The following is a 21,245-nucleotide window of genomic DNA, read 5'->3' on the forward strand; positions in this document are numbered from 1 at the left end:
CATTTTAAAAGGGTTATGGACTTTTAAAAAATCAATCTTAAAAATGCAACAGGGAAGGACTGGATGGTGTGGTAAACAGGGATGAAAATCAAGACATCAGATCCACAGCCAATTTAGATTTGCCTACATATATTGAAAAAACATAACTTAATATGATCACATGTTCAAGGGATTAAAAATGATTTCAAACAGCTTTAGGAATTAAAGGTAGGTAGGTGCCCTTCAGAAATGAGCTTGTGTGCAACCAGCTGAATACTGTACAGTCATTTGAAGGATAATAATTTTGGGGGGAAATGCTATTCTTGCGCACTCACGCTGTTGCTGTATGTTTCAGCTTTCTTCAGCTCAGGTGGATGCCCAGTTCACAACGGCTTTCCTGGCACAAGACGGGAAGTCATATTCTCAGCCTGAAGCTAATCCCAGGTCAAAGTTCTGAACTAATTTCTTGGGTTTTTTCCCAGTAGAATTTCTGGGCAGGGCCTGAAATGAAAAAAGGAAACATCCACCTTTTCAACTGCAAAAGTATGTCAAATGAATAGCTCAGCGGGTGCATGCCAGTTTCAAACATCCTGATACGTCACAGAGGAAATGGAAGAAAATAAAGAAGTAAAACTCCAGTTATTAAAAAATTAATGGGTAGAGAGGGCTAAAAGAGAAGTAAAACATGGAAGATCCTGATTCCACCCATCCAGTCCCCAACAAATGCTATATTCCATTTAACGATAGTCTGGGTTAGTTAGGGCGGTATGATCAGCAGGGCAATGGGGAGCGAGATGTTTAAAACAATGCTAGAATCAGGGCTGGATGGGACATTGGAGATCTTCTAGTCCAGCCCCAAGTCCAGGGTAGGAGTCCTTATTGAAAATGGAGATGCATGTGTACACTTACAACCATGTGTGCCTGTATGACTCAGCCCAGATTTTGGAGGTGATGGTTTCCATTCAATGGAGGTCCACAAACTCTTCCATTCAGAATATAATAAAAGTTGATTAATGTTTTTAAGCGGCAATAGAGCCTGGCATTGGCCAGTTTTGCATTTAAGTAAAATTCTTCGCAAGCACGGAAACAGCATATAAGGAAACTCCTATTTCTTATGGCTGGGAAAGACATAGCCTATATACCCAGAGAAAATTCAGAACCTGGGATGAACAACCTACAGTGGCAGATTGGGATTGCGTGGATTACACAATCCAGAAATATTGAATCAATACCCTTGTGCAAGATCAGAAAAAAAGCAGAACGCAGGCCTGATTAGCACTTGGATGGGAGACCACAAGGAAATTTTGGGCTTTTTTTTTAAAAAAAAAACAAGCTCTGCAAAGCAAGCAACATAGCGGGGCCAAGAGAACCGCCCAGCGATGCCTATGAAATCGAACAGCAAAGGACTGTGAAGAACTGACTTCGGAAACTTCGGTCAGGGAATGTCGACTGGTGGCTCCCAGGGGGAGGGCCTTCTCTGTGGGCACTCCGGCATTATGGAACCAACTGCCGGTTGAGCTCCGGATGGCATCGGACCTTCGCTCCTTCGGGCGCGCGGTCTGAAGACCCACTTATTTGAACTAGCTGGCCTGGCCTGATGGGGAACATTAGGGTTTTTAATGGGTCTTTTATTGTTATTGTAATTTTTAACTGGGCACTGTTTAATTCCTTTTTAATTTTTGTATTGTTATTTATATATGCCCTGTTAACCGCCCTGAGTCCTTCGGGAGAAGGGCGGTATACAAATTTAATAAAAGAAAGAAAGAAAGAAAGAAAGAAAGAAAGAAAGAAAGAAAGAAAGAAAGAAAGAAAGAAAGAAAGAAAGAAAGAAAGAAAGAAAGAAAGAAAGAAAGAAAGAAAGAAAGAAAGAAAGAAAGAAAGAAAGAAAGAAAGAAAGAAAGAAAGAAAGAAAGAAAGAAAGAAAGAAAGAAAGAAAGAAAGAAGAAAGAAAGAAAAGAAAAGAAAGAAAAAGCTTCTGCGTGTCTCTTATTTCTAAATCGCGCGCACGTGAACGCGGCTCACTATGAGCCGCGCAATTTGCATTTAGCCTATTTCTGAAGGAGAAGCCCGGCTTCCCAGGCCAAGGGGCTGAAGGTCTCCCCGACTTGCTTCCCCCTCCCTCGGCCCAACGCCCCCGCCCGCTCCGTCAGAGCGTCTCGCTCGTGCACAAAAGAGGGGAGGGGTGACTAAGTAGCCTTTGGTTCCTTTCTCCTGCGGCTCCGCCCCTCGCTTTCCCTCTAACTCCCAGCTCGCGCGCGCACGTGTGTGTGCGCGCGTGTGCGTGTTCTGCAGTGACTTCGCAAGCGTTCGCCTTGCCTATCGAGCGTGCTTGCTGCAAGCGGGCGGATCTTTAATATTAGAACGGGCTGTCTTTTTTTAATATATATATATATATATATATATATATATATAATAAAGCGGGTGGGAGATAATAACTAAAAAAAAGATTCTTCCGTGATTTGTTTATTTTTTTGGAAAACGGGCGTCTTGCGATGCTTTGCGTGTGAAGCTGCAACGCCGGACCGCGGTATAATGAACGGACGGGATTCTTTGATCGCGCGGCGACACCTGTAAGGGGAGAGGGGAGGGGAAGCGTAGGCGCAGGCAGGATCGGAGATCTTGGCTGCAGAAAGACGCTCCTGCTACCAGACGGGCACCTGACATAAAACATTTTTTTTAAAAAAAAAAATCCAGCCTGCATGACCGTCACGAAGGTAGGAAACCGTTGCAAAAAAAAAAAAGGGAAGAACTAAGGCGGTGAAGCCGCTTTTGAATCATGTCAGAAGAATGAAGCTGCCAGGCCTTTTTTTTTTTTTTTTTTGGCGAGCTGTAAACAAGAGCGGGCAATTTCACATCTCTCTTATAAAGCTGAATATTCCTGGTGTACTATAATAATTTTAAGTCAAGAGAGAGCTTCTTCTGCTCCCGGAGCTGAATGCGATTCGCCAGGTGAACAGACTGCATCGTTCTGCAACTGAAGGGCGGGGTAAAGAAAAACGATCAAGAAAAATCCTAGTCCTTGAATTTACGTGTATTTGGCAGCTCGGGTCCCTGCAGTTATTACAAAAATATGGGTCTTATCTGTAGAGGCTCGTTGTAGATTCCCCATCCCTTTCTAGACTTAAGAGGAACTGTATACCAGGAAGTTCTTGGGTAAGAAATGTTTCTCTTCCTGAAAAAGAAAGACCTATTTTTCTATTATAGTCTAGAAATTAGATCAATCGGTTAGATGCATTGATCTGTATCTGCATTCTTAACAGATCTGACAAGAACTAGAGTTTATTTTTCAACGTTGTTGAGCTTGGAGATGAATAACATTGGTTTCTAGCATCAGGAAGTAAAGAGGGTCATAGTTTGTAGAGGTCTCTTGAATTGGGTGGAGCAGGGAATTAAGTGAAGTTGGGCACTGCTGTGCATTGCTTTTCAGACTGGTGGCTGTCAGCAGAGTTGCTTGTGGTGAGGTAAGAATCTCCTCCAGGTAAACAGCCAGTGAAAAATTCTTTGCTATTGGAAGTAAATTCTTCTTTTTACCGAGTCTCATCACAATTTGACAAAAAGGAGAGTAACTTTCATGGACATATCTTGAATATTGAAATATTGGCTTATTTCCAGAACTTTTTTTTTTAAAAAAAGGAATGAAAGCTGATGGACAGTCTGGGCAGCTGCTTCAGTGGTTAGGACAACTAAATGAGATTTAATGCTGATATATTTGCCCATTTAAAATTTCCTGGTTAATAATATATTTGCAAAATTAGGTACTCAGTGTTTATTATATGGCTGGTATGGAAACTTTCTCCCATCAAGTACCTCTTAGATGTGTTAGACCACAGTTTGCATAATCCCAAACCTGCAAAGATATGTGGCTGGGAAGAGAATTTGTTTATTACAGTTATTATATTATATCCCAGCTTTCAGGATAATAGTTTCCCCAAAGTGGCTTGCAAACAGTGTAAACAATTATGAATGAAAATGCAATACTACACCCCCTTCTCTTTCTCCTTTTTCCTCATAAAAGACCTTTCGTTGACATACTTGAGGGAGACCAGACGAAGGCCGATCTAAATAATGGGATTTGTTGGAGGTATAGATAAAGCTGTTGACGAATGCAGTAGAATGTGTTTATTGCCTCTGCCTTTGCCCTGGGGCTTTCATGCAGAAGGAATGTTGATGTAACTTTGTCCCTGGGTCCAAAGAAGCTACACTGAAGTGTGCAAAAGGATGGCTTTTTAAAATTGTAATGTGAATTTTGCTGAAAGAAAGACTCACATGAATGATGTTTGAAATTTATAGATGATGAAAAATAGTTTTGTGCTGTGAGAAGCTTTTGGGTGTCAGGTGGTTAGTTGTTGAAAGTAAGACCTTGCTTAGAGTCTGTGGAGGTGACTATTAACTGTCAGGTGTCACTTAGCAGCATTGGAAACATGTGATTTATCCAAACCTTGAAATGATGACTTGGTCCCTGTTTAGCCCAACATACTGGTTTTAGCACTGACCACTTCTCCATGAAGCTCATTAGCCAAATAAAGGTAGCAGCCACCTACTACATTTACCCGTTGCCACTTCCTGCAATTAACTGGAACTTCAGTAATGGATCTAAGAAATGTTAATTTCTTTCTTTGTTAAGATACACAATGTTCTCATCCCTCTTTTCCTTTACATATCCTAACCACTGTCAAATCATGATACAGCAAACCAGTAAACTCTTTGATAAATAAAGCTCAGAGGCTTATATCAAAATATTTCATTTATGATGTTGAATCTTCACGTCTGGAATTCCTACTGCTCCTTGGTGATTCTTGGCTGGTTGCTTTTACAGATCCCCAAACCATCTTTTCCAAACTCCCTGCTTCTTCAACTCTTCTTTGGCCCTGTCTGTGGTCTGTGCTGCTTTTTATGGATTCTGGACAACTGTTCTGATGCAGGGCTAGAATAGCAAGGCTTCGTCTTTGTGACAGAAAGGTGGTTCAGTCACTCACCTCACCTATTATCCTCATTCTCTTTATATCTGCTTCTCCAGAAATATTGGCCTTCAATCCCATAAACCATAATCTGTAGGGCTTGGAAGGCACCTTGTACATAGAAGGCTTTAGTTCATCTTATCCGCATATGTCATCATCTGTTCAAATAGTATTTTTGGAAATTGATCAGGATTGAACTCAGTAAACCTCAAGGGGAAGGGTGTTCCACAGTTTTCTGGAGTAGCTACAGATAATATAGTTTTGCATGGTTACTTGATGTCAGCTTAGGCAATTCCAGATGTTTTGTTTCCCCAGTTACAATAGTGGCAGATCTAGACATAAGAGAGAGAAAAAAGATCTTATTTTGGCGGCTTTTACCATATTTGTACAATGGTGGCTGTCATGTCTGTGCTAAACATGCTAATACTTTCAGACTAGCGTAAATCAGTAATGTTTGGCTTGCTCAAGATCCACATCACTGGCTGGGATAACCAGCCAGATGTTGCTCTTGCGTGATTCTACCTTCCTCCAGAGATCTAGTAAAGAGGGGAAGGGAGCCAGTAGGGAGGAATCCCCTGCTATTCTCGATAATCGAAGTAGGAGAGCCCAGGGGTTTTTCTGAAATCAGCTTGAATCAAGGTATAGAAGTATGGATCAAAGACTGAACTGCATCTTCACTCATGTATTTGCTAAGTTATTAGAGGCAAGCTAGATGTTATCATAGCCACAAAAGCAGTGCCATATAACACTGACTAATATCATTAAAATATTTGTATCATGTTCTTCATTTCAGAGGCACAAGGCATTCTTTAAAACATTTTTTAAAATCCTAGTGTGTTGTTTGGTTAAAAGAAAGCATCAGCTATAGCAGTTAAAGGCAGCAAACACATCAAATATTCAGCACACATCAACCAGCTTAATAAATTAGTTTCAAATGTCTAGACAAAAATCTGCTTAAAAAAAATAAGAGTGTCAGCATTGATTGGGTGGCTTCTTCAGAATCTGTGCGCCACCGTAGCAAAGTCACAGTCCCTTTTCACCTTTGGCCATTTGAGTGGGAATTCTGCGTGTTGCAATCCCAATCATTTGGGAAGTCCCTCAAATGTCTAGTGAAACATCCTTTGGATAGTGAATTTATAAAGGTTAGCTGTGCAGTGAAGGCAGATAGATTTATAAACTGATATAAAATGATTGCTTCCTCCCCATCTGGATCAGTTTGTATGGAAGTTTGATTTCATAGGAAGCTCATTTCACATGATGTTTCATATTTCAATAACCCACAAAGTGAGGGGGAATGGAATAGGTCACTGGCATCAAAATTCCCCACATGAACTGGGCGAACCATGCAGTTGAAGTGGAATGGGATTATCCTGAGTTTTAAATGTATTTTAAGTGATCCCTAATGCTCCCTGTATATAGACACTGTAGTATGTCTAGCATTCAGGTAAAGTACGGAATCATATTTAAAATATAAGCAAGAATCTGATAATTTAAAACCAGTTCAGAGATAACGTCTAAAATATTATTTTGAAGTCTCAAAAGTGCTGTGACTCCTATTACTATTTTTAATTATTCATATGAATAAACATGCGTACCTGGTAAAATATTGGAATAATATCCAAGAACAACTAAAAAAAATTCACAGCAAAAGTCTGCACCTGTTTACAAATGGGATGTGGATATTGGACCACCTCTTCTTGCAAATATTAGCGAGTAGGTTTTGTGTGTTGATGTTTCAGCCCTTCAGAAAGTGCAGTGCAGAACTTTCCTATTTATAATTAGACAGAGTAGTTTTCTTTAAAAGTTTCCATGTCTTTCTGAAGCTCAAATTATCAAGTGGTTAATTATGAAATCACACTGTGCCATCCTTTGGAAAGTACAATTATGTTTACTAGAGAGAAACACTGGGACATAAAAAAATATAAAATGTTATAGAAAAGAGCATGGCCCTGTGAACTAGCAAGCTTGGAGTATATCCAAAAATGAATTTTCAATTGATGGATCCTGAATATTAGGAGCTGCTGTGATTTATGAACATCTCCAGCATTGGATCCTTCTAGAGATGAACAGTAGGGACAGCCCCCTGTTTGAACAGTAGTTTTACTGAGTTCTGGTATCTTTCTGTTTTCTTGATTGTGGTTTGGACTTTGGTCTTGCCTCTTGGACTTTTTTGTCTTTAGGATTGATTTTCTTTTGGAATCCTATATCGTGACTTCTGATTTAATATGGGCTGTCTGTAATCCAGCTGTGATCTACTTCTGGAGCAAAAAACAGAATGGCAAAAAAGGAAAAAGAAAAGGCTTGGCCCTTATTTTTTTATCTAACCTGGATAATAGCTAATCTGGAAACTTCATAAAAGGTAAAGGTTCCCCTGCACATGCGTGCTAGTCGTTTCCGACTCTAGGGGCCGGTGCTCATCTCCATTTCAAAGCTGAAGAGCCAGCGCTTGTCCGAGGACGTCTCCGTGGTCATGTGGCCAGCATGACTAGACGCCAAAGGCGCACGGAACGCTGTTACCTTCCCACCGTAGTGGTCCCTATTTTTCTACTTACATTTTTACATGCTTTCGAACTGCTAGGTTGGCAGAAGCTGGGACGAGTAACAGGTGCTCACTCTGTTACGCGGCACTTGGGATTTGACCTGCCAAACTGCCGACCTTCTGATCGACAAGCTCAGCGTCTGAGCCACCACATCCCTTGGAAACTTCATACGGCCTGCCTAATACTCCTTTGCTTGAAGACTATGTATGTGTGTACATATTACAAATACACAGTGAGACAAAATTCTCTGGTCTGGGCCCCAAATTTGCAAAATTCCTGGTTCAGGCATTGCAATCAAGCTATTCTATTTCACTGCTTTACATAATACAGAATTCCCACTGAAATAAGAATCCCGCCTGTTATGAATAGCTGTGATTAATGTTGATAGATTAAAAACCACTTAAATTCATTTTTGTGCTTCAGTAAATAAAGTGATCGTGATTGAGGCTTCACATCATCACATCCCACAGTAGACTTTATTAGGAGTTTTGGGAACTTTCCATCTTGTGGCTTTGATAAAAATCATTTGGCAAATAAGGATCTTGTACTGGTGTACTGAATCCTGGCTGGTGTGACATTGTATTGGATTACAGTATTACCATCAATTGTGTACGTTGCTGGTTCTTATAACAGTCAGCCAGTCATATGCTCTACTGGGCTGAGTTTACTCTAGGTTGCAGTTTTACTAAAAATTACTTAAAAATGTATTTGGTCAGGAATTCTGTGGTAGTCCAAGCCTCTCTGTATGTATTGCATCCATAATACAGCATGGGTGGTGAATTATGGAGACTTCAAGTGGAGTTTGCTTGTTTGTTTGTTTACTTAGATATATGAATTCTTCAGCTAGTTCAGTTCTGACCAATGTGGCCAGAACGTCACAGCTTCAGGGATCTTTTGTAACCAGGATAAAGGCAGAATATAAATCCAACAAATGAATAAATAATCTGGAGAAACCAAAGATTGAACTGGGGAACTAAATCATCCCCTTTATATTTGCCACTGAGTGCTTCTCTTTCTCTTGCTTTTCCCCCCTGTCTGTTCAGAAGTAAGGGATGGGATATAACATTATTTGCAGTATCACAGGCTGGCCTTGGTTATGAAGTTACTTATTGTTAAGGAACATATCTGGTGCAAGATATATAGAATTTTATCCAATGATGGTTTTTGCAAAAATAAATATTTGCTTTAAAAGGTTGGGAGTTCATTTTTGACAATTCCTGCTTCCTTGCTAAAATGTGGAAACATTATAGGTTACGGTAGGGAGGGTTGTAGTAGTTGTGAGAAAGCTAACAAATGAGGAACCTGCATTCTAGACTGTGCTAAGCTATGGTTTACTTAACTTAAGATTTGTTGCACATCTTCTGTTGACTGGCTTCATATCATACTCAAAGTGAACACCAAGCAAGCTGTGCCAAAGTTCTTGTGTTAATTCAGGTCAAATTTCAGGTGCTGGTTAAGGGTCACGTTAGAGAATCGGAAATCTAGGACTTGCTATTCCAGATCTTATTAAATCCTAGGTCTCAGCAGTCATAGCTACAGATATAGGCTGGTTCAAAGATCAAAGATGCTGGAAATTACAGTTCAACACATGGAAGATAACATATTCACTGTAATGTCACCGTTAAAGATAAAGAACTTGACCTACATCCTTCCAACATTTCTTTTCACTGCCTTGTAAGGATTACTACCTATATTTCGTAGGTGTGAGTTGGTGGTGGATCACGTTGGAAAGGATATTGTGCTTGTTGCTGAGGATCTTGTTACATGATTTCATGTTTCATTATTTATATCCCTGTCTATTAATCTGTACCAACTCTAAGCACAGCTGGCTCTGTGGTAGACAAAGGGAAAATGCCAACTCCCTGATTGTTGCTGTGATTGAAAAACCACTGCTGATATTGCTGTTTGACAATGTCTCTTTTGTGGGCTGAGTCTGTTGAGGAAATCTCAGGTTCTTGGTCAGCATTGACATGTTTGCACCCATTGGAAAGACAGAAGAAAACCAAGGTGAAAGATCAAGAAAACTGTGGAAATAGGCAAGTTCCTACAATAGCTGTTTTTCTTTTTCTGAAAAAGTACATTCTAAATGGATTGAGCTATGTGACTGAGGTAATGATTGACTCGCTGTATATTATGTTCTTTTTGGATTGATTTAATTATCAAAATGAAGACAGAGACTTTGGCAGTGATTGCCCTCTTATCAAAAAAAGGAAAAGCAATCCACTCCCTCACAGTGCAGTCTAATTTAATTATTGTCCTTCTGGAAAATGTATTACTCCAACTGTAAGAAAATAAAGTATAGCTTTCTTAACATTTCCACTCCCTGGCTCTTCAAAGATGATCACAAATTGTTAGCAAACCTAGAACAAAAAACAAAAAAATACTATTCTACCTTTGAGACATCACTAGCTCTGTAGCAAGAAAACTTTCTTGACTCTCACTCCATCAAAACACAAAATAAAAATTTTCTGTGCCCTCTCCCCAATCTCTTCCCTTATTTCACATTCCATGAATTTGTCTAGTCATTTGCAAAATAAAATAAAATAATAAAATAAAATAAAACATCTAAGTGGCTTTTGTAAGGGGGGGGGAGTTGAAAAAAAAAGTCAAATATGATGAGGCAGCAGTTTGTAGACATTGAGAAACAGACATATTGCAAATATTATAGAGCCACAATTTTTCAGGGAAGAGAAAGTTTCAGATACACTGTGACTGAGCGAGAAATAAATTAGTTTACTTGATGAAATTAGCTGACAAGTATGGGATTACAGAGATCCAAAGCTGCTTTCAAAATGTTGTGGAGTTCTCATTTGGAAGTATCTTAAATTTGGACCACTGATTCGTGATAACATAAAGTAGAAGGTTATTTTGAATGATAAAATAAACAGAAAATGAAATTACTAACATATATACGTGCCAGGCTTAGTACCACAAAAAAGCCTTTTCATAATTAAAATGGAGCAGCTTCAATTAATTATTTGATGGCTTCTACAGGTAGTCCTTGACTTACAACTATTCACTTAGTAATTGTTTGAAATTACAACGGCACTGAAAAAAGGACTTATGACTGTTTTTCACATTTATGACCATTGTAGCATCCTCACGGTCATATGATCAAAATTCCTGGCAACTGCTTCATATTTATGACAGTTGCAATGTCCCAGGGTCATGTGATTACCTTTTGTGACCTTCTGATAAACAAAGTTAATAGGGAAGTCAGATTCACTTAACAATTATTACTAATTTAACAGCTGCAGTGATTCACTTAACAATTGTGGCAAGAAAGGTCATAAAATGGAGCAAAATTCACTTAACTGTCTCGCTTAGCAACAGAAAGTTTGGGTTCAATTGTAGTTGTAAATTGAGGTCTACCTGTATTTCCATATCAAGTCAAGATTATTTTAAAACAATTGTGTTGAATGCAGGGTGGCCAATTGTTACTGGTTTTGCTTTGCTAGTCTCCTCCTGGAATCGGCCAGCTTATCTGTGTTTCCTCCTCCCTCTATTCAGGACACAGAAACAATGAAAAAGCTCAGATTGCTCTTTGGTTTTTTAACTTTCGTTGTACCTTCAAGTGAGTGTTGATGCCTGGCAACTGCCTGGAATAGTCTCTCAATTTTCTTGGCAAGATTTTTCAGAAGTGGTTTATCCTTGCTGCTTTCTAGATCTGAGAGAGAATGACTGGCCCAGGGTCAGGTTTTGTGCCTAAGATGGGACTAAAGCTCACAATTTTCAACCTGGTAACTTAACCACTGTGCCAAGCTGGCTTGTCCTTTATGTATCTGTACCAGGCTGAAGCTGATTGCGACAGGGATGCAAAACATTTCTATGTTTCCCCTGGGCTTCCCTACCATGGAAAGTAACACAAATAATTAGAACAATCTGACACCTTAATATCTGACTGGAGAAATCAGGCTTCAAACTCTTCCCCGCATTAGGATTGATTGGTTGATTGATTGATTTCCCGGTGCAAAGGAAAATGCAGGCCTGCAAGGGAAAGCTCAATATGTAATGGCTTGTTTTTCACAAGACACTGAATCTCAAATTGTTGTAGTTTTAAAAATAGATAGAATCCACAGGAAAATCCATGGGAGAAAGAAAACTCCTCCATCAGCCAGAGCAAGAGCTGTTACTCATAGTTCCTGAGAATCTTCCCACTCATTAGATTAGGCATTCGTTACAGGCTTTCAAGATCAGTGATTTTCAAAGTGATCTTCAGGCCATTGGTGATCCATGGATGTCTTCTCCCTTTCTCCCAATCCATTGACTGCAACCCATTCACTGCCTCAGCCCCTATTTTCAACTTTCACCACCAGTCAGTTGGTGAGATCACCTCAATCCCAGCTTCTCCAACACAGATCAGCTGTTTGTGAAATGGATGAGTGGCTGAAAACTGCTTCGTGAACATAGGAAAAATGTACAAATAGCAACGTATTTAAATTCAGAAAATGACAGAAGTCAACAGCTCTTGAATTACCATTGACTGTGAGTCCACAGGTATTGTCTTAAGTGGGACAGTGAACTCAGACAAGCAGCCTCAAAAGAGACACACGTAACTAAGAAATGTGATGATGAATAATGATTCCTTATTTTAGATTATGAATATCTAAAAGCCTTGGTGGCATAGTGTTCGAAAAATGCAGTATTGCAGCCAAACTCTGCCCACAGCCTGGAATTTGATCCTGATGGGGCTCAAGGTTGACCCATCCTTCCATCTTTCCAAGGTTGGTAAAATGAGGACGCAGATTTTTAGGAGCAATATGCAAAAAATGCTTACATTATAAACCTCCCAGAGAGTGTTGTAAAGTACTTTAGGGTGGCATATAAGCCTAAATGCTATTGCTATTGCTAAAATTGGGATTTTATTAAATGAGAAACACCTTGCCCATCATTCTTCAGAAATTTCTACTGAAGAACATTCTTTACCAGCATATTTATCCTAAGAATTTTTAGCATGGCATTTAGTACATAAAATATTTTTAATGGTATATAAATTCTTAATTGGGGATTATAGTTGGTATAGAATTTCTTTTTAAAATGGAGGATATGAGAAGACATTCCCTAATGCAACTATACCTAGTATCATATTCACTGGGGGGGAAAAGTGAAGACAAAGATAAAGGGATAGTTGGTCTTCACATTGTGGAAAGCGTTCTTGGTCCATAATGGCACAAAGTCTGAGAAACACAGTTTAGCTCTATCTGAATAATACCCAGCAGTTGTAAGCAACAGAAGAAACAATGCTGGAAATTGTAGTATAATAAGCTCTTGAAGGCCACATACACCCTAGCTTATATGTATCTATTGACCACAGTTTCTTACCCAAAACTCCTTGAGGCAATTTTGTCTGTAGATGGAAAAAACCGATAACTCGGTAATGCTCTTTGTTGACAAAGACCATTGTACTGTCTCTGTCCCTCCCCTTCCCCTAAGCAATATTCATCCATTTTCAGGAATTTCTTTTCCACTGAGAATTACCAGAGCTATGGGTGAGGTGCATTTTACTTTGCAAGAAAAATTATGTCAGCAACTCTGCTATTTTGTTGATAATTTGTTATTTCTTTTCTGAAGCGCCTGTTATTTGGATGCGTTCTCTAATTTTTATTTCTATTACTCCTGCCTTTTCTTTGCTTGGTGGGATTATCACTAGGGAATTTAATAGTTGCATTCACATTACAGTAAAGAGGCTTTGTTATCGTCTCTGTGATAGCTGATGATGCTAGAAGTCGCTATAATCACTATGTTGCCCCACTTTTAGTCAGTGGGTTTATCAGACATCCACCAGCTGTGGCCCAAAGACACACTGTTAACCATTTTTAAAGGACACGACCTTTGTTTCATATCCAGCCTGCAGCAGAAAACTTTAACTATTTCAGTTTTGAAGTAATGTTCACCTTCTTCTCCCAACACAAGTCTATTGGGGAAAATGACCTACAAGTCTTCATCAAGAATGCTGGTGATGGCATGGTTATCGTGTGGGATCTACCCAGCTCCTGTTGCATTTTAGGATGCTGTGTTGGCATTCCTCCTCTCCTGCATGTCTGTTCAGCAGTTTTCTTCCAGAAGAGTTATAGTGATCTGGTGTCCAGTTGCATGGATCCTGTCTATCTGTCTGTCTGTCTATATCTATCTCAATCTCTCTCTCTCTCTCTCTGTGTGTGTGTGTGTGTGTGTTGAGAACTTGGTGGGTAAAGAGCTGGCTCCAGCTCTTATCAGCCAACCTGAAAAACAAGAGATAGGCACGGCAGATATTTCCATTTCAGTATCCCCAGTATCCCCTGCTAGGTTTTTCCCCCAACATGGATTTAGTGCTCTTCCAGAAGAATGGTAAACCTGTGTTTAAAAATAGCTCTAAAAAAACAGCTGAATGATGCAGGGAGAGCAGTTTCATGGTAAAGTGGGAAGATCTCTCACTGGACTGAACACTCCATTCTCTATGCCTGATGAAACAGCCTTCTCCACCTGAGGATCACAGGCACCTTTACCAGGCTGGTTCTGACCAGGGGTGATAGATCAGCGCTCTGAATAATGGGCCAGGTTTTGACGGATAGCTAAACTTGGAGGTGTAGCCGTCTGTCAGAACCTCTCTTTGCCCTCGGTTAACCATATTTAAGGTAACTAATTAATAAAAGTTTTCCTGCCAGCTAGGAGTGTTTGGTGAGAAGAGAAACGAAGTTTGGAGAGTCAGTCCAACAGTCACCAAATGCCAAGTTTCTACGGTACAGTGTTTATTTCACTAGGATTTAGGCCTGGCCACAGGAGAGAATAGTATTCGTTGCTTGGATGGATGATTTTCCTAGATGTAGGGAACGCAACTTTTTTTGATCTTGCGTGACTTTTCAGCAGCATTTGGATCCATTGACATTAACATTGTTCTGGATTGCTTGTAAGATTCAGGATTATGGTGTTTCTTCTCCCTCCTAAAGGAGCAGTGTAGGGCAAATGAATCCTGAAGGAACAGAGAAGTCATCCCAAGGTGCCGTCTGTTGTGGGGTTCTCGTCTCCCTTCCTGTTAACATCTAAATAAGCCCTGTCAGTTTCAGGGGAGCATGCTGATAATTCCAGGCCAGGCCAGGGACTTTATGGTAGCCTGGGCCCAAGCACTTGGAGGTTGTGGGGTCTGGAAACAAGCTGGAATTGAACCCTAATAGGATCGAGACAGCATTGTCCAGAACGTATCAGGCTCTGTGTCTGCTCTGCTTTTATCTTTGGATGAAGAAACAGCTCTTAACTTGAATGTTTTCCTGGACTCATGGCTTCTGTTACATTGGCAGGTGAAGGCTAAATTTGAGGGGAGCTATGTTTCAGGGCGCACTTTGAACAACTTTGGATGGTGTGCCACTTAACGGTGTTACCTGGAATGGCAGGCTCTGACAACAGTCCTCTTGTTCTCATTACTACCAGATCAGATTACTGTAACATGCATTGAAGACTACATAGATACCTCAGTGGTACAGGAGGTGGTTCCTGCTATGGTATAGGTGAGAATCACCACAGCCATGTAGCATCTAATAAGCAGGCACTGAATTCCAGTAACTTTCCAGATAGCACTCGATGGGAGTTGATTTTCATAGGAAAACAGTTTTTTTAGATCTTTGGCAGAAACTCTATGTCTTCTTTTGTTTCTTTACAGCAGGGGTGTCAAACTGCCGGGCCGTGGGCTGGATGTGTCATCCGGAAGCCGCGCCCATCCCATTGGTGGCAATGGCAAAACCATCCCGATACGTTACGTGATGTTATGTGACATCGCGAGTTTGACATGTATGCTTTACAGGCATCATAATGCCTAGAATCTGATAAGTAGTGCTCTACGGAGCTCTCTGTACAAAGAAAATGAAAACATAATAGTCAAATGCACTGCTGCAAATCTGGATGTGCACTATATCCAGTGTGTGCTTTTGGTTCATTGATTGTGATGGAGTCACCTTTGAGTGCTTCCATGTGAAACATTTCTTATACAATTGCTTAGACTCATTTGCAGGATTTTCTGTGGGTTGGGTGCTCAGTGATTGCTACCTTCCATTTGTAAGCCTCCATTGTTTTCCAATTCTTTTCTTGCTATACAATGCGAAGAAGGGGACGATGGAACAGTTGAGAAGATGGAACTGCTGCTGCTAATGTTGAAGCCTCTTACCTTGAACCTTCATCTCTCGAGAGAGTCCATACAAACGCATTATCTGCACTCAGTGGTTGACACCAATTGGCTCTAAGGCAGCAGTATGCCAAAACAATAGAGGAGAATGTGTTCAGCTGGGATATTCAACACATATATTGTACATTTTTTCACTAGTTCTCTCTGAAATGTTTCTTTTAAGAGTTTTATGGTTGATGGACTCCGATGCATACAGTAACTCTTTCCACTTGGACCGAATTCTTCTCTATCTTTGGAGTATCGCTTTGCTTTTCTCCGGAGGTGTCTTGACCAGGGCAAGTATATTATATTCCTCCAAACATCAAGAAAAGGTCTATGAAAAAGGAAAAGCTTTATAAGCTGGTGTTTGCCATGTCCTTGAAACTGAAGGTGCCCGATTACTTATGGAGGAAACTGATAAGGGGCAATGATTTTTTTTAGCATCCCGGCAGCCAAAGTTAAAATGAAATGAAGCATTGTCTCTACAGAAAGAGGATTTGGATTGTATTTACTGTTCTTAGGGATTCTTTTTATATTAGTTCAGAAAGCTAGAGTGCGAGAGGTGTGTTTACACAGGGAAACCTTTGCAAGAGACGTTCCAATTCTCATTCTGTGTTTACTGTATTGATAGCTCATTGTTGTTGTTGTTGTTAGCTGCGAAGTCGTGTCCGACCCATCGCGACCCTATGGACAACATTCCTCCAGGCCTTCCTGTCTTCTACCATCTTCTGGAGTCCATTTAAGCTCACGCCTACTGCTTCAGTGACTCCATCCAGCCACCTCATTCTCTGTCGTCCCCTTCTTCTCTTGCCCTCAACCTTTCCCAACATTAGGTTCTTCTCCAGTGAGTCCTTCCTTCTCATTAGGTGGCCAAAGTATTTGAGTTTTAGCTTCAGGATCTGGCCTTCTAAAGAGCAGTCAGGATTGATCTCCTCTAGGACTGACCGGTTTGATCGCCTTGCAGTCCAAGGGACTCGCAGGAGTCTTCTCCAGGACCATAGTTCAAAGGCCTCAATTCTTTGGCGCTCAGCCTTTCTTATGGTCCAACTTTCACTGCCATACATTGCAACTGGGAAGACCATAGCCTTGACTATACGCACTTTTGTTGACAGGGTGATGTCTCTGCTTTTTAGTGTGCTGTCTAGATTTGCCATGGCTTTCCTCCCCAGGAGCAAGCGTCTTTTAATTTCTTGGCTACAGTCCCCATCTGTAGTGATCTTGGAGCCCAGGAAAACAAAATCTGTCACTACCTCCATTTCTTCCCCATCTATTTGCCAAGAATTGAGAGGGCCAGATGCCATGATCTTGGTTTTCTTAATGTTAAGTTTCAACCCAAGTTTTGCACTCTCCTTCTTCACCCGCAACAAGAGGCTCTTTAGTTCTTCTTCACTTTCTGCCATTAGAGTGGTATCATCTGCGTATCTTAGGTTGTTGATATTTCTTCCGGCAATCTTAATTCCAACTTTTGATTCATCTAGCCCTGCCTTTCTCATGATGTGCTCTGCATATAAGTTAAATAGGCAGGGCGACAGTATACAGCCTTGCCGGACTCCTTTCCCAATTTTGAACCAATCAGTGGTTCCGTGTCCAGTTCTCACTGTTGCTTCTTGACCCGCATATAGGTTTCTCAACAGACAAATAAGATGGTCTGGTACTCCCATCTCTTTAAGAACTTGCCACAGTTTGTTATGATCCACACAATCAAAGGCTTTAGCATAGTCAATGAAGCAGAAGTAGATGTTTTTCTGGAACTCCCTAGCTTTCTCCATGATCCAGCGTATGTTGGCAATTTGATCTCTAGTTCCTCTTCGAAATCCTGCCTGTACTTCTGGTAGTTCTCAATCCACATACTGCTGAAGTCTAGCTTGTAGGATTTTAAGCATGACTTTACTAGCATGAGAAATGAGTGCAATGGTGCGATAGTTTGAACATTCTTAGCTCATTACTAAAACTCAATACCAAAGCTGTCTAATTTTAAGTAGCTCTAGGATTTTTGTTTAAAGATAGGTGTATACCTTTAAGTGTATCCAATCTTTTGGATCAAACTGGTTCTTTCTCAGCTTGGCCTACTTTTCCCCTTGACAATACATTTGCTCTTCTCTACTTATGTAAGACAACAAATGTAACATACCTTCCAGATATGTTCCACTACACCACCCACCATAATAGGCAACATGACTAATTTTCTGGTTGGACTGAGAAAAAAGTTTACCTCCTTGCCTGGGACACTGATGTTCAGTCACACGAGCACCACTCTCAGTCTAGTGACAGAATTAGCCTTCAAGGTACAGGTAGTCCTCGACTTATAACAATTCATTTAGTGACCATTCAAAATTACAACAGCACTGAAAAAGGGACTTATGACTGTTTTTCACACTTACAACCTTTGCAGTATCCCCATGGTCATATGATCAAAATTCGGATGCTTGGCAACCGGTTCATATTTATAACTGTTGCCATGTCCTGGGATCATCATCCGCTTTTGCAAATTTCTGACAAGCAAAGCCAGTGGGGAAGCCAAATTCACTTAACAACCGCGTTACTAACTCAACAACGGCAGTGATTCACTTAACAACTGTGGCAAGAAAGCTCGTAAAATGGGGCAAAACTCACTTAACAACATAAGTTTCGAGCTCAATTGTGATCATAAGTCAAGGACTACCTGTATAAGCTTCTGGTCTTGTTGAGGATTAGTCCCTTGTTGACTGCAACCTTGTTCTTTCTCAGTTTCCCTTTGATTTTATAGGCTTCACCCTTCATTTGTTTATATCTTTTGACATTTGCTGCTCCTTCGTTAGGTCTCTATCCTATTCTAAGCCTTATAGAGATACCAGGTCTTTGCCCCCACAGCTTTCCCAGCTCTACCATTCCTATCTCAATATGACCTCAGTAAAACCTCAATGAGGATTATTCCTTCAAATTGATCACCTATATCTTCCTAAAGACTAATGCTAAACTTTTGAGATAAGAAGGCAGTGGTGGCCTCCGGGATGTACTTAGGGCTGTTAGTAAGCATAGCATTGGAAACTATCCTGCTGCTGAGCCAAATCTGACTCTCATAGGTCTTCTGTGCCATCCTTCATAACCCCTCCCCAATGCATAATTTTCATTTCAGCGTTTTCTTTTGAAAATATTTTCTAACCAGTTATTTATATCCAAGTCTCAGCATTGGGACTTTACAGTCTTATCCTAATAGCCACAGCTCAGAATTTCCCCACAGAAACAACCCTCTGTGATAGGTTGGACTGAAAGACTGAGTGAATGGGTGAAGGGTCCCAAAGTCACCTAGTGAACTTCCATGTACGAGAATGGAATTCAGTCTGGGCCTTCGGCATGACTTCTTAACTACTATACCACATTGGTGGGTGCATGTATCTGTTAAAACACATATAGAAATGTAGGGATTTCTGAAGAAAAGAGCGAGAGGGCCTGGGTTGGGTTGTTCCCCAGTTTTCAGTTCAAAATGTAGCCACTATAAGAATGTGTGTGTCATTTAGCTCTATTGCTATTAAGTAGAGCTATCACAACTGAACTGCAAAATATGGACAACTTCTGGAGTCTTGTACCGAGTAGGAAAGTACAAAGCTTAATAATTTGAGAACAGAACATTCCAGGGAACTACAGTAATCTCATTCCCCCTCCAGACCCCACTTTTCTGGTTTGGAGGATTTACTTCCAGAAACTATCAGACCACTCCTTGGGTAGCTCAGTCCTATGTTAAGTTATAATTTCTCTAATAGATTCAGCCATTTAACTCCTTGGATCAGACATGTCAAACACAAGGCCCGGGGGCCAGATACGGCCCGCGAAGTGGTTTCATGTGGCCCACAAAGCCATCCTGGAAACAGTGAGGGAACGGCCCCCACTGCCTTGGCCGTGGCCCAGAGACCCTCCTTCTGCCAGAGACCCTCAGATCTGTCCCACTCCTGCCCAGGCCCCCATAGGCACCCTTGATGCGAACGATGTAGAGCTGGCCACGCCCACCCAGTAGGCCTTACGCACTCTAGCCACGCCCACCCAGGCCACGCCCACCCAGCCCCTTGAGGGCAACTGCAATGCTGATGCGGCCCTCAATGAAATTGAGTTTGACACCCCTGCCTTGGATCATTTGGAGCAAATAGCATTTACTGGGTTCCTACCCATAAACCATAATATCTGTTCATTTTTTTTCACAAACATTGTGCCAACCGAACACGATATAGATGTAAATCATGAATTATGAACATACTGTGTGGGCTCAAGCACTCTGATTTATTCAGCACCTGAATGTACCTAAAATATACTGTGGCTTAACATGATGTGTGGCCCCTTCCTAGCCTACCTCATAAAAAAGTGGTGAAAATAAAATAGGATAACCCTCAAGTATGCCAAATTGCACTGCTTAAAAAAATAACATTTGTTGTCCTTAACTAACACTCAAATCATTTTATTGGGCCTTGAAAGAGATGGGTGTAGAGCATTATTTTAAAGGGCTTTCCTGACTGGTAAGTGCCCTTAAATTGGTAGTGGACAAAGGTATTGAGATAAGAAGAGTATCAATTATAGTACTTTTTTTATTGCTCTCCTTTCTCCAAGACTCTCCTGCCAGTAATTCATCTTGAGGTAGGGAAACTTAGTTGTTTACTTCTCTGTTGATAAAGACATTCTTCCTTCCTTTTCCCCAACCCAAGAACAAGAATCTATTTAAAGACTAACTTTGCTACTGATCAAAGAAGCTCTCCTAGCTTTGTGAGAGTTGGGGCAGAGTCACAATCTGGGGGGAAAAAAGTCTGCTGTAGGCAAGTGTAAAAGGAGAAGTGCTAATGTTAAATCCCACAATGGCTTAGGATGCAGCTGGCACCTAGCTTTAGTATCTGCCCCTTCTTTTTTCCTCTCCTTTAGATACTTGACAAGAAGTTTTCCAGAAGCCCTTTAGAGTCCTTTATTATAGAGTAGGGGCTGAGATCCCCTGCATCAAGCTTCCCAGATGTGTCCTAGGATGTACAGGAACCGTCCTATCCTACTGAACGAATGTGTGAGGGAAAAATGACTCTTTAGATCAGACATGTCAAACACAAGGCCCAGGGGCCGGATCCGGCCCACGAAGTGGTTTCATGCGGCCCGCAAAGCCATCCTGGAAACAGTGAGGGAACGGCCCCCACTGCCTTGGCCCTGGCCCAGAGACCCTCCTTCTGCCAGAGTCCCTCAGATCTGTCCCACTCCTGCCCAGGCCCCCATAGGCACCCTTGATGCGAACGATGTAGAGCTGGCCACGCCCACCCAGTAGGCCATATGCACTCTAGCCACGCCCACCCAGGCCACACCCACCGGCCCCTTGAGGGCAACTGCAATGCTGATGCGGCCCTCAATGAAATTGAGTTTGACACCCCTGCTTTAGATGGAATCAAACAGGGCATCCATTTGGACCCACAGTGATATCACACATGCTATGACATTCTTGTGATGATGTCATGACACATATGATATTATTTGCTCTTTCCCTCCCCACCCCATCCGATAGGGATAGCTAGTGTTTCAAGGTTAATTTGTATGCTGCCCATAGTCATGTCTTGTGAGATGGGCTGCTACACAAATATGATAAATAATTAATTCACCTGTAATGTCATATTGTAGTCCACTAATAAGGTGGGTTGACCC

General features: G+C 41.1%; 1 protein-coding gene across 1 annotated transcript in view; it reads left to right on the forward strand.

The window, feature by feature from the left end:
- The first annotated feature begins 2,682 nt into the window (after nucleotides 1-2,682).
- CORO2A (coronin 2A) overlaps nucleotides 2,683-21,245 on the forward strand; it is a 67,665-nt gene continuing 49,102 nt past the window's right edge. The window contains exon 1 of the mRNA XM_083355502.1: nucleotides 2,683-2,693. The gene's annotated coding sequence lies outside the window, so the exon portion shown is untranslated. The remainder of the gene's footprint in view (nucleotides 2,694-21,245) is intronic.

The sequence above is a fragment of the Vipera ursinii genome (assembly GCF_947247035.1).
Source record: "Vipera ursinii genome assembly, chromosome: 2".
NCBI classification, from domain to species: Eukaryota; Metazoa; Chordata; class Lepidosauria; order Squamata; family Viperidae; genus Vipera; species Vipera ursinii.